Source organism: Hevea brasiliensis, chromosome 16 (genome assembly GCF_030052815.1).
Source record: "Hevea brasiliensis isolate MT/VB/25A 57/8 chromosome 16, ASM3005281v1, whole genome shotgun sequence".
Lineage (NCBI taxonomy): Eukaryota > Viridiplantae > Streptophyta > Magnoliopsida > Malpighiales > Euphorbiaceae > Hevea > Hevea brasiliensis.
In genome coordinates, this window is record NC_079508.1 from 8784704 (window position 1) to 8795250 (window position 10547).

The following is a 10547-nucleotide window of genomic DNA, read 5'->3' on the forward strand; positions in this document are numbered from 1 at the left end:
ATAGTGCTCACCACTGTAAAAAGAAGTAAGAAAAGGTTTAAAATTCCTTGTAGTGTATTTAATGGGTTATCAGTAGACGAAGTTGGTAATTCATTACTACGGGATCATGTTATGCCTTACGGAGGGGTAGGGTGCGACACATTCTGTGTTTCATGGCCTTACATGCCATTCTGTGATATAATAGCCTTTGACTATTTTGATTGAAATTACTATAGTTGGTTTCATGCCTAATAATTATTACAACTTATTAGCTATTCTGTTGCACACCAGGAGACACATTGTGACCGATGGTGTGATGGCTTGAGGTACTTTGTACCCAGTGCTAGTTTACCCGTTTATCCAGTCCAGTCGACTAGTATAGGTTACTTGGGCAATGAAAATAAATCTTACTAAATTTTAATCAAATAATTAACATAAAAGGTATTAGATTACCACAAATAATTGCCAGAAACTCAGTTTGCAAAAAAATGTCAGCATACACTTTGCATGTTTATTTCATTATAGTTACTTTTATTCTATTATTGACAGCACTAAGTAGTATTGATTAGTGCGTTGCTTTTGCCACGCGTAGGTACAAGAGACACCGAGTGTGAGCCCAGTAGACCCCAGATTGGGTGAGAGTCAGATCTGCCAATGTTCTATGTCACCTCTCATCTGCAATGTATTTTGGTAGGGCACTAGGATTCTCTTTTGTACTTTTGTAAATTGTATTTTGTATTTAGATCTTCATGTTATCATGTAAATTATAAACACTTGTATTATTTTGTATTGTAAATTAAGGAAATTAAGTATTATCTTCATAAATTTGAGTTTGAATTGAATGAATGAAAACTGTTGAGAAATTATTGAGAAATGTTAAGATGATATTGACTATTTGGAGTTGAGAATGATTGGAAAAGTATTGGAAGTGTTTTTCACAGGTTTCGAAGAACTGTTTTTTCCATTTTCAGCCGGCACTCTGTCGGATTTTCTGAAAAATTTTCGGAATCTCAAATTTATTTAAAATTTCAAAAATTGATGTAAATGATAGTAATTTCATAAGTTTCACTTAGTGACCCATAAATAAATAAATTTTAAAATGATAAATATCAATGAGTTAAGATCTGGTGTTCCGGCACACTATGTGGCATATCTTACTCGACTACACTGTAGATGAGTAAGGGGTGTCACAGTAAATATGTAATATGTATCAATTAAGGACACTTGAGCAGTTATACTTATCAAAGGAAATATTCACATGCATAGTCAAAATTCATTTCAAAACCATGCTCTGATACCACTAAAACATGTCACACCCTACTCCTCTGTAAGGCATAACATAATACCGTAGTACACCTAATGAATTACTGTACTTCGCCTACTGGTAACCCATTAAATATACTACAAGAGATTTTAAAACAATTTTCTTACTTTTTGAAGGTGGCGAGCATTTTTAATAGGTATTAAAAACTTTTAATTAACGTTTAAAGGCTAGGTAAAATTTTTAACAAATTCTATTTTTCTGCAAATTTTGTAAAAATTTCGGTAGAGTACCAGCTGTAATTGAGAAAAATAAAAAATTTAACCTATAGAAAAGCACTTCCAAATAATTCACTTCGCAAATGTCAACCACCAAATAACTCAAATCAACACAAATTCACTCTATCTCCACAATTCATAGTATTTTCAAAACAATTAAACAAACTCATTCACATTACATTTAAAATATTTAAATGTACATTCACAATTGATTTTACAAACACAAAATCTCAAAAATAATATTATTACAAAAGTACTGTACAACTGCTCAATTTACATTAATATATATAAACATTCTATTTTTACATCAAAATTAAGCTAAAAGGTAATAGATAAATACCCATACAAAAAGTCAATGTAGTCTTATTAATAGGAGCTCACTCTGCTGCTTTCTCCTTGCCCTTATTTGCAACAGCAAAGGAAGCTATCGTTAAGTATAAATTTACTCAGTGGTGTACAATAAAATTTAAAATAGTGTAAATAAAACATGCATTGATAAATCATAATTCAAATATTTTACAATTATGTTTCATAATATTTCACAATTTCATTTCACAATTTCCAAAGCTCATTATAACATAAAATTTAGTCAAACAATTTAATAAACACAGTGTTGCCAATCAATAATACCACTTAAGTCATGACAAAAAATTTTCAAACTTTGCCATGTTGTACACTACGACAATACAAACTCACCCCACTAATTGAGATCAATGAGGGAGGTGGTTAGCTAGCTAATGAGTACTCATCCAAACTCACCTTAGACTGGCAAGCCAGAGAGGGAGGAAAATGATCAAATATCAAACTCAACCCCACAAGTGGAGGAGGAACATAGTAAGGGACTGTCATGCCAAGTGTGAATCAAAAATAATTTTAAATCACAACATTTAAATATTTCATACAAACAACAAATCACATTTTATCTCAAAATTTTCATTTACAAAGTAGGCAACACAATAATTTCTAAATAAAATTCCCAAAGCCAAAACAATTAAAAACTATTCATATTACATACTAAATCAAATTTCAATAAGAAATACTTAAATAAGTTTATTGTGCACAAACCTCATGATTAGTCTTTCTTTATTTCACTCCTGTCGATTCCTTTCCTTGGAAGGCCCTTTTTCCACTGAAGCACACAATTAAGATGCTTCAATATTTATTCAAATTATATTTAACCATAATTTTAGCAATTGAAATTTGCATTTAAACTTTACTTATATAATCCCATAAATTGAATTCTTTGTGTTCTTAATTATAGTGGTTACTATTCATTTGACCATTGGGTCTAAATATTGACTTTTCTTATGCTTAATAGGTATGTGAATTCTAATTACACCCACATACCACATTTTGAGTGCCTAATTTGTTGGTCTTGGTTGCCATTTCAATTTCTAAGTCTCCTAAGAGAAAATTCAATTTTTCAGTTTTGGTGCCAAGTTTTGCACTGTTCCATTGGTCTAGTTACTATGAAAATTTGGCTAAGTGTTCTTCATAAAAGTTATTCCCTATTGTCTTAGCTTTAATTAAATTTTTGAATCACTCTATTTGGAGTTATGTAGCCCAAGATATGGCCATTTAACTAAGGCTGGCCGGATTGGTGTTACCCAGAATTCTGGGCGCTTTATTAGTTCTGGCAATTTTGGGCAACTAAATTTGGGTGACAATTTCACTTGGTTATGGGCAAAATTTGGGTTGGTATTCTTCATGAAAGTTGTAATGCTTTGTCATACTTTCCAATGCCATAAAAATCAGGTCATTTGGACTTATCTAGCCCAAGTTATGGCCAAATGAACAAGCACTGTTGATTTGGTCATTTTTATATAGTGGCAGTGCACAATATCCAGATTTGACCTAATTGTTTACTATCTAAATATCATTTTCTGGGCATGATCTCTTCATGAAAATTGTGTCTTTATGTGCCTAATTTCATTCCCAATTGGCCTCACACCAATTGGGTTAGTAAAATTTCAGTTTTGGTCCCTGAAAGAGACCTAGGTCAAACTGCCAGATTGGGACCACTCACTAATCTGAATTTGACTTTACTTCTATCCATTCAAACACATCTCAGTTGGTCCCAATTGACCATTTCTAATCTCAATTAGGGTCAATTACATAAATTACCAATTTTTTCTAAAATTTCCCCCAAACCCTAAGTACTAAGAACCCTAATTTTTCTAAATGTTTTAATTCATTCAATTCACACATACAATTGACTTACCCATCATCAATTCACCACGAATTTAAGTTTAATTGAACTAAGCGCCATCAAATCCTACTTATCCCAAGCATGACCGAGATTCCCTAATGGTCCACCATGTTTGATTTTTGTTAAATTTTCCCACAATTTCTAAACTAATTCATGCACATAAATAAAATTCTAAAGAGAAATTAGGTGGTTAATCACTAACCTTTTTGTGTAGTTTTAAATCTTCAATTCTCTTCAACTTTTCCTTCAATTTACATCTCTAAGCTTCTTTTCAACACTCAAACATAAGATTTAACTAAAGAAATTAGGGTAATTATGATGGAATTTAGGGTTTAGAAAGCTTGTAAATAAGCTTTCATGGTGGCAAATTAGAGAGAGGGACATGAGAGAGAGTCGTGGCGGCAAGGAATGAAGATGAAGACCCCAAATTAATTTCTTTTATTTGTTATTTTGTATATATTTATCTCTAATATTGTGTTGGTCAAGTTAGTAAATAAAAAAGGAAATTAATTATGAGGTCATCTATGTGATGTCACCATGATGTAATAATCCTTTTTCTTTTCTTTTTATTTTCCTTTTCCTTTCTTTTTCTTCACTTCTTTAATTTAATTATACATTTTAAAATTTTCATTTCTCAGATTTTATTGGACAGTTAGGTCAGAAGTCACCTCTAGGGGTAATTGACTAATTTGCCCCTCGCCGGTTTGATCCAGTTTGCAAATAATCCAGTATTTCTTTCAGAGTCCTGACCTAATTATTTGACCTATTTATCAACTCTTTTCTATGATTTTCTCTTTTCCACTAACTTTGCAATACCTCTAAGGACTGTGGTGTCACAATGTCCCATTAAAAAATAGGACAGTGACTGACCTCACAGTCACTTCCCATTTAGGTCACCCATCGCTGTGACCTCGGCTCATTTAACCTTTTTATGCTTTGTATTTCTTACTTAGACTTAACTATCTGATAATTATTATTTATTTTCATTTAGGGCTTTTCTTGATGCCTTAAACATAATTCTAATCCTTTTAATTGTCCGGACCGACACCGGTCACCAGAATAGTAAATTACACATAGCTATGCATATAGGGGTGTTACAGTACCATATCTAATAGGGTACGATTTCTCCTTTCAGATACACTATTCAACTGTGGCGTTCTTAAAGGAGTTAGCTGGGAAACAATGCCATGCTCTTTCAAGTATTCATCAAATTCAGTACTTAAGTATTCACATCCACGATCTGATCGAAGAGCTTTAATACTTTTTTCTGTATGATTTTCTACTTCAGATTTAAATTCTTTGAACTTTTCAAAAGATTCATGTTTGTATTTCATCAAATACAAATACCCAAACCTTGATTTATCATCAGTAAAGGTAATAAAGTAATGAAAACCGCCTCTAGCCATTTCCTTAAATGGACCACATACATCACTATGTATTAGCTCCAAAATATTTTCAGCTCTTAATCCTTGTCCAACAAAGGGTGATCTAGTCATTTTGCCTTGAAGGCAGGATTCACAAGTTGGAGTAGGTTCAGAACCCAATGAGGATAAAATCCCCATTTTCTTCAGTTTTGCAATCCTATCTTCTGCAACATGACCTAACCTTAAATGCCAAATATATTTTAAACTTGAGTTGATTTTCATCATGGCATTGCATTCTTTTAGATTACTTGCATTCAATTTGTGTTTATCATTATTATCCAAATAATAAAGACCATCATGCATATAACCCGAGCCAACATATTTATTTTCAAAATAAATATTGCAAACATCATCTATAAACTGAAATTCAAAGCCATTTCTAGTCAAACTAGATATAGAAATGTTGTTCTTAAAAGCATCAGGTACATACAAAATATTATTCAAACACAAAACATGTCCAAACATGTAAAAAGATTTAGATCCTATGGCTAAAGCTTCAACAGTTGAGCCATCGCCAATCTGGAGTCTAACATCTCGAGCATGTAAGCTGCTACTGTTTGCTAGTACTTGCATATCATAAGAAATGTGAGAACTGGCAACAGTATCTAAAACCCAAGCTGTAGATAAACTATGAGCATCATCAACATCTAAATAATAAGATACAGACATACCTTCTGAAGGTGTATCCTTCTTGTCCTTCAAAGAAATAAGATACTCTGGGCAGTTCCTTTTCCAGTGCCCATCATTCTGGTAGTGAAAACACTTTCCTTTGCCTCCATCAGCTTTGGTCTTCCCCTTCTGCTTGGCTATCTTCTTGGAAGGTCTAGGAATTTGAGGTTTCTTATTCTTTTTGCCCTTCTTCTTTTGGACTTTCCAGCAAAAAAAGATGCAATCAAAGCTACCTCTTTTCCTTTATTGCTCGACATATTCTTTTAGGCAATAACCAGCATGTTAAGTAAACCAGCCAAGGTGTATTCCTGCTTAGTCATATGGAAATTTGTCACGAAATTCCCAAATGACTCAGGAAGGGATTGAAGGATCAAATCTGCCTGTAGTTGGAAATCTATATGAAAGTCAAGATGTTCTAGCTGCTCAATAAGCCGAATCAACTTGTGGACATGATCCCTAACATTCTGTCCCTCAAACATCCTCATGCGAAATAGCTATCTAGATATCTCATACTTAGCATTCCTACTGTGCTCACCCTACAACTCTTACAGGTGAAGGAGGATCTCACTTTCATATTGCATATTTTCATGTTGCTTCTATAACTCATTACTCATAGAAGCAAGCATGTAACACTTGGCTCTCATATCTTGCTCTTTCCACTTGTCCAAAGTATCATGTTCCTCTTGAGTGGCCTCCAGAGGTAAGGGACCAGGAAACTTTGAGTCTAGAACATATCCAATACGTTCTAAGTTTAGGACAAGTTTTAAATTTTTTAGCCAATAAGAAAGATTAGGTCTCATCAACCTATTATGATCAAGTATGTTCGCAAGGATATTCGATGGTGGTGGTTCTTGTGTGCTCATTATTATTAGAAAATTAACTATAAAAAATAACTAGATTAATTAGTAAATGTATCATGTAATTAACCAAAATGATTATGGTCTTTTAATCAAATTGGTCCTCCCACTAACTTAGCTAATCCTACACTTCCAAAGTAGAAAACGAAAATCCTAGTTAGATGGATTTCTAGTGGGTGATTGAATTTTTATAGTCTCATTGATCATCCTCAGGCACATCCATTATTGAAATTACAATAAACTTTAAGTGAGCAACTCTTTGCCTATCACATCTCATGTGAGGTTCAATCATTTATCTAGCCCCTAATACTCAAAATCTCAGGCACATCCATTATTGACTTATCTTGCATTAGTTAAGTTGATCCCATTGAGCCAGTAAACATGCAAATAATTTTAATGTCCTCAGGCACATCCATTATTGGCCACCAAACCATTTATATATTTACAACATCTCATGTTTAACAATTATTCTTAAGAAAATCTCTTAAATTAATTGCATCATATGCAAGTATTTAAAATTTCTTAAAATAATTGCCTCAATGGAGGGCCCATGATATAATTACCTTCATTATACCATTTCCAACTTAATCATTTGTTTGGAAGATTTAGTGGTCGGCTTAATTACTATTATGGTCTCACTTTGCACATTATCTAATTAGCATGCATATATCATATACTTGCATACATTCCCATACATCTCATACATACATGGATAAACAATAAATATGGTATGATCATAGACTTTCTAAGGGATTCAATTCTAAGCCACCAAGAATTGAATCAGGGCATTCCTAGGTGTATTTCATTCATTCATTTTACAAGAGTTACTGAAGGAGTACATAATCAACACTTGATCTTGAATTCCTCTTATTGGTCCTACCAATGCTCTTGACCTCTTTGATCTTCTTGCAATCCAATTACATTGTAATCCTTGGCATACCAAGGCGAATTTACAAGAATATAGACTTTAAAGTCCTTAAATAAATGAAATTACAACCCAAAATTATTACAACACTTATAATACATGTCACCAAAAATAAAATTAATTATTTTACAACCCAAAGGAAAATAAAAGAAATAAATCCAATCACATTGGTCTCTTACTGTCCATAATCATCCATCATGCATATTACTATTTAACAATTAAATAAAACATACATACTAAAATTAAATTGAATATCTCATATTTAAGTAAAAAATTCAGATTTGAATCTCGTTCAAACATATTTAAAAATTCAGACTTGAATCTCATTCAGACAATTGAATCAAAATTTAATTGTGTGATTATAATTCCTAATTAAACAATTTAATTAGTTATGGGCCTTTAAATTATACAACAATTGTACATTGAATTCAAGAAACCATGCGCACCATTTGGGGTAACCCAAACCATGCGCACCATTAGTGCATAAAGCATACCGCCACATATATCATTCCAACCAGCAATGAATCAATCAAATTTTGGTTAAATCACACAATTAAATCTCATATTAAACAATATAAATGGCAAATATAGTGGCTCTGATACCAATTGAAGGAGCGAAAGCATGTTGATTAGTTTATTAGAGCATTAAATTTAATAATTCTTCTAGGATTTCATGCATCATGCCACATCCATTATGTGCCTAATTAATTTTAATGCTCAATTGCATATTAAAACACTTTTAATATGCATTAGAATTTACATTTGCCATTTAATATTTTTGAATTAACCAATTAATTCAATTGAACCCTAGTTTAAAAGAAGAATATGTGCACTAACCTTTTGATGCACTATTGATGTAATTGTCACCTTTAGGAAGCACCTAGGACCCCAAATATTATCCCTCTAACTTGTCCACACCAAGATCACCAATGGGCAGCCCCCAATCTTGCTTCTCAAGCCTTGCCAACTAATTATAAATTGGGTTTTTGCCTTTAGAGAGGTTATATGTGTGTATAGGACACTAGAAATAATTTCTAGCAATTTTAATTCAAAGAAAACAATTGATCTCTCTTTGAATTGATGAGAAAAGAAGAAGAGAAGAGAGAAGAGATATGTGGCGACACCTTTTGAGAAAAATAAGAGTGAGTATTTATTTTTCTTTCTTTTCCCTTTTATAATTACGTTATCACTTAAAACCCTTGCCACATATCATTACCACATTGCATCTAAATTTTAATTGACTTAATCACATCAAGCCAAGTGTCAAAGCTAGACTTAATCTTGACTTTGATCATCTTACATGATAGGAAGACAAATGACAAGCTTATATGGTGCCATGTGTCACCATCTCATGGTGCCACACGTCACCCTGTGAAATGACCAAATTACCCTTATGTTTTAATTTTGAGTTCTCAACCCAAAATCATTATTTCTTCTCTTCTAATCAATTTATATCAAATATAAATTAATTAATTAATCTCTATTAATTAATTTCTCACAATTAAATTCATATTTAAACACTTTAAATATAAATTTAACTTGTACTATATGCATCCAATAACCTAGATTTGGTTCAAGTCATGCTAGGGACTTTGCAATCTTATTACAAACTAAACCTATTTAATTAATTAATTAAACTCTTTAATTAATCAATTAAATCGCATTTTACTCAGTGATTATCTTGTGTATGTGTGTGACTTACTAGGCTTATCACTAATTAGCAATGAGATATGATATTAACTCTTAATATCATCAGAACTCTTTCTTACCATAAATGATTTCTCTAAATCATTTTAGGCATCTCATAGACCATGGTTGACACCTAGCATAGCGTGCCATGGCCACCCAATCAGTAACAAGGAATACTTTAAATGAACCTATAATCATATGTTATCATGCACTAGAATTTCTCTGTTACAAAATCCCAATTCGAGCTAGAGTCATGGTTTATGTCAAACCCCATTTGCTATAAATATTATGTTCTCTTTTAATTTCAGTTCTTGATTAATTAGATTTTCTTGTCAGAAACTATTTTCTGACTAAATCTGTCTATACTGGCTAGGAACTTAAAACATCAAGAACAATTAAATGAACAGAGGACTTTATCCCTATTTACTTAGGATAACAGATTCCATCTTGATCAACACCTACCTCCATATATAACTAGTAGGAGCCAGCACATGCCCATATTACCCAGACACAGTACAAGAATGAAAGCAGTATCAAACTCAAACCACTTATATACAAGATAACTGTGTTATCTCAGGTTTAAAGATTATATGCACTGATATGATATATGATAACGCATTGACAAGAGTAAACTCCATGTGCTTGTCATATGCATCACTGGTTCGGCCTACTTATCATATATAAGTCCTATCATGTTTGTTATATAGCATGAGACTCACCATTCCATCTTATTTATATCTCATATAAATACTTTGGGAACAAACATAATTAGAATCTTTCTGGATAAGTCATGTCCTGTGTGAAGTATCCTCAATTGTGAACCAATTTATGATACTTTGTGCTAGAAATACTATCACTCATATTCTTAACAACTTAAGAATATAATTTCTAACAAAATATCAATGGACATTTTCTATTACACATAATGATATTATGTAAACGGAAAAGTAAAATTGCCTTTTATTAATAAAATATGTACAAGATACATACTAAATGATATGCTCTAGGGCATACTACTAACAAGAAAATATGTCCCACATAACTATTTTATGTGATTTGGCATATGTTGACTTATTAGGAATAAGTCAATAATTTATTTCAAGAACCTTTCTTTAGGTTCAATTTATTTTTTGTATCTTAATTTTTGCAAATCAATTTGAACAATTTATTTGGACAGCTTGCAGTAACATTTAGGCTTAGTATTTTTCATAGGATTTGTTGTCTTATGTCTTATAGTTATTTAGAAATTTTAATTG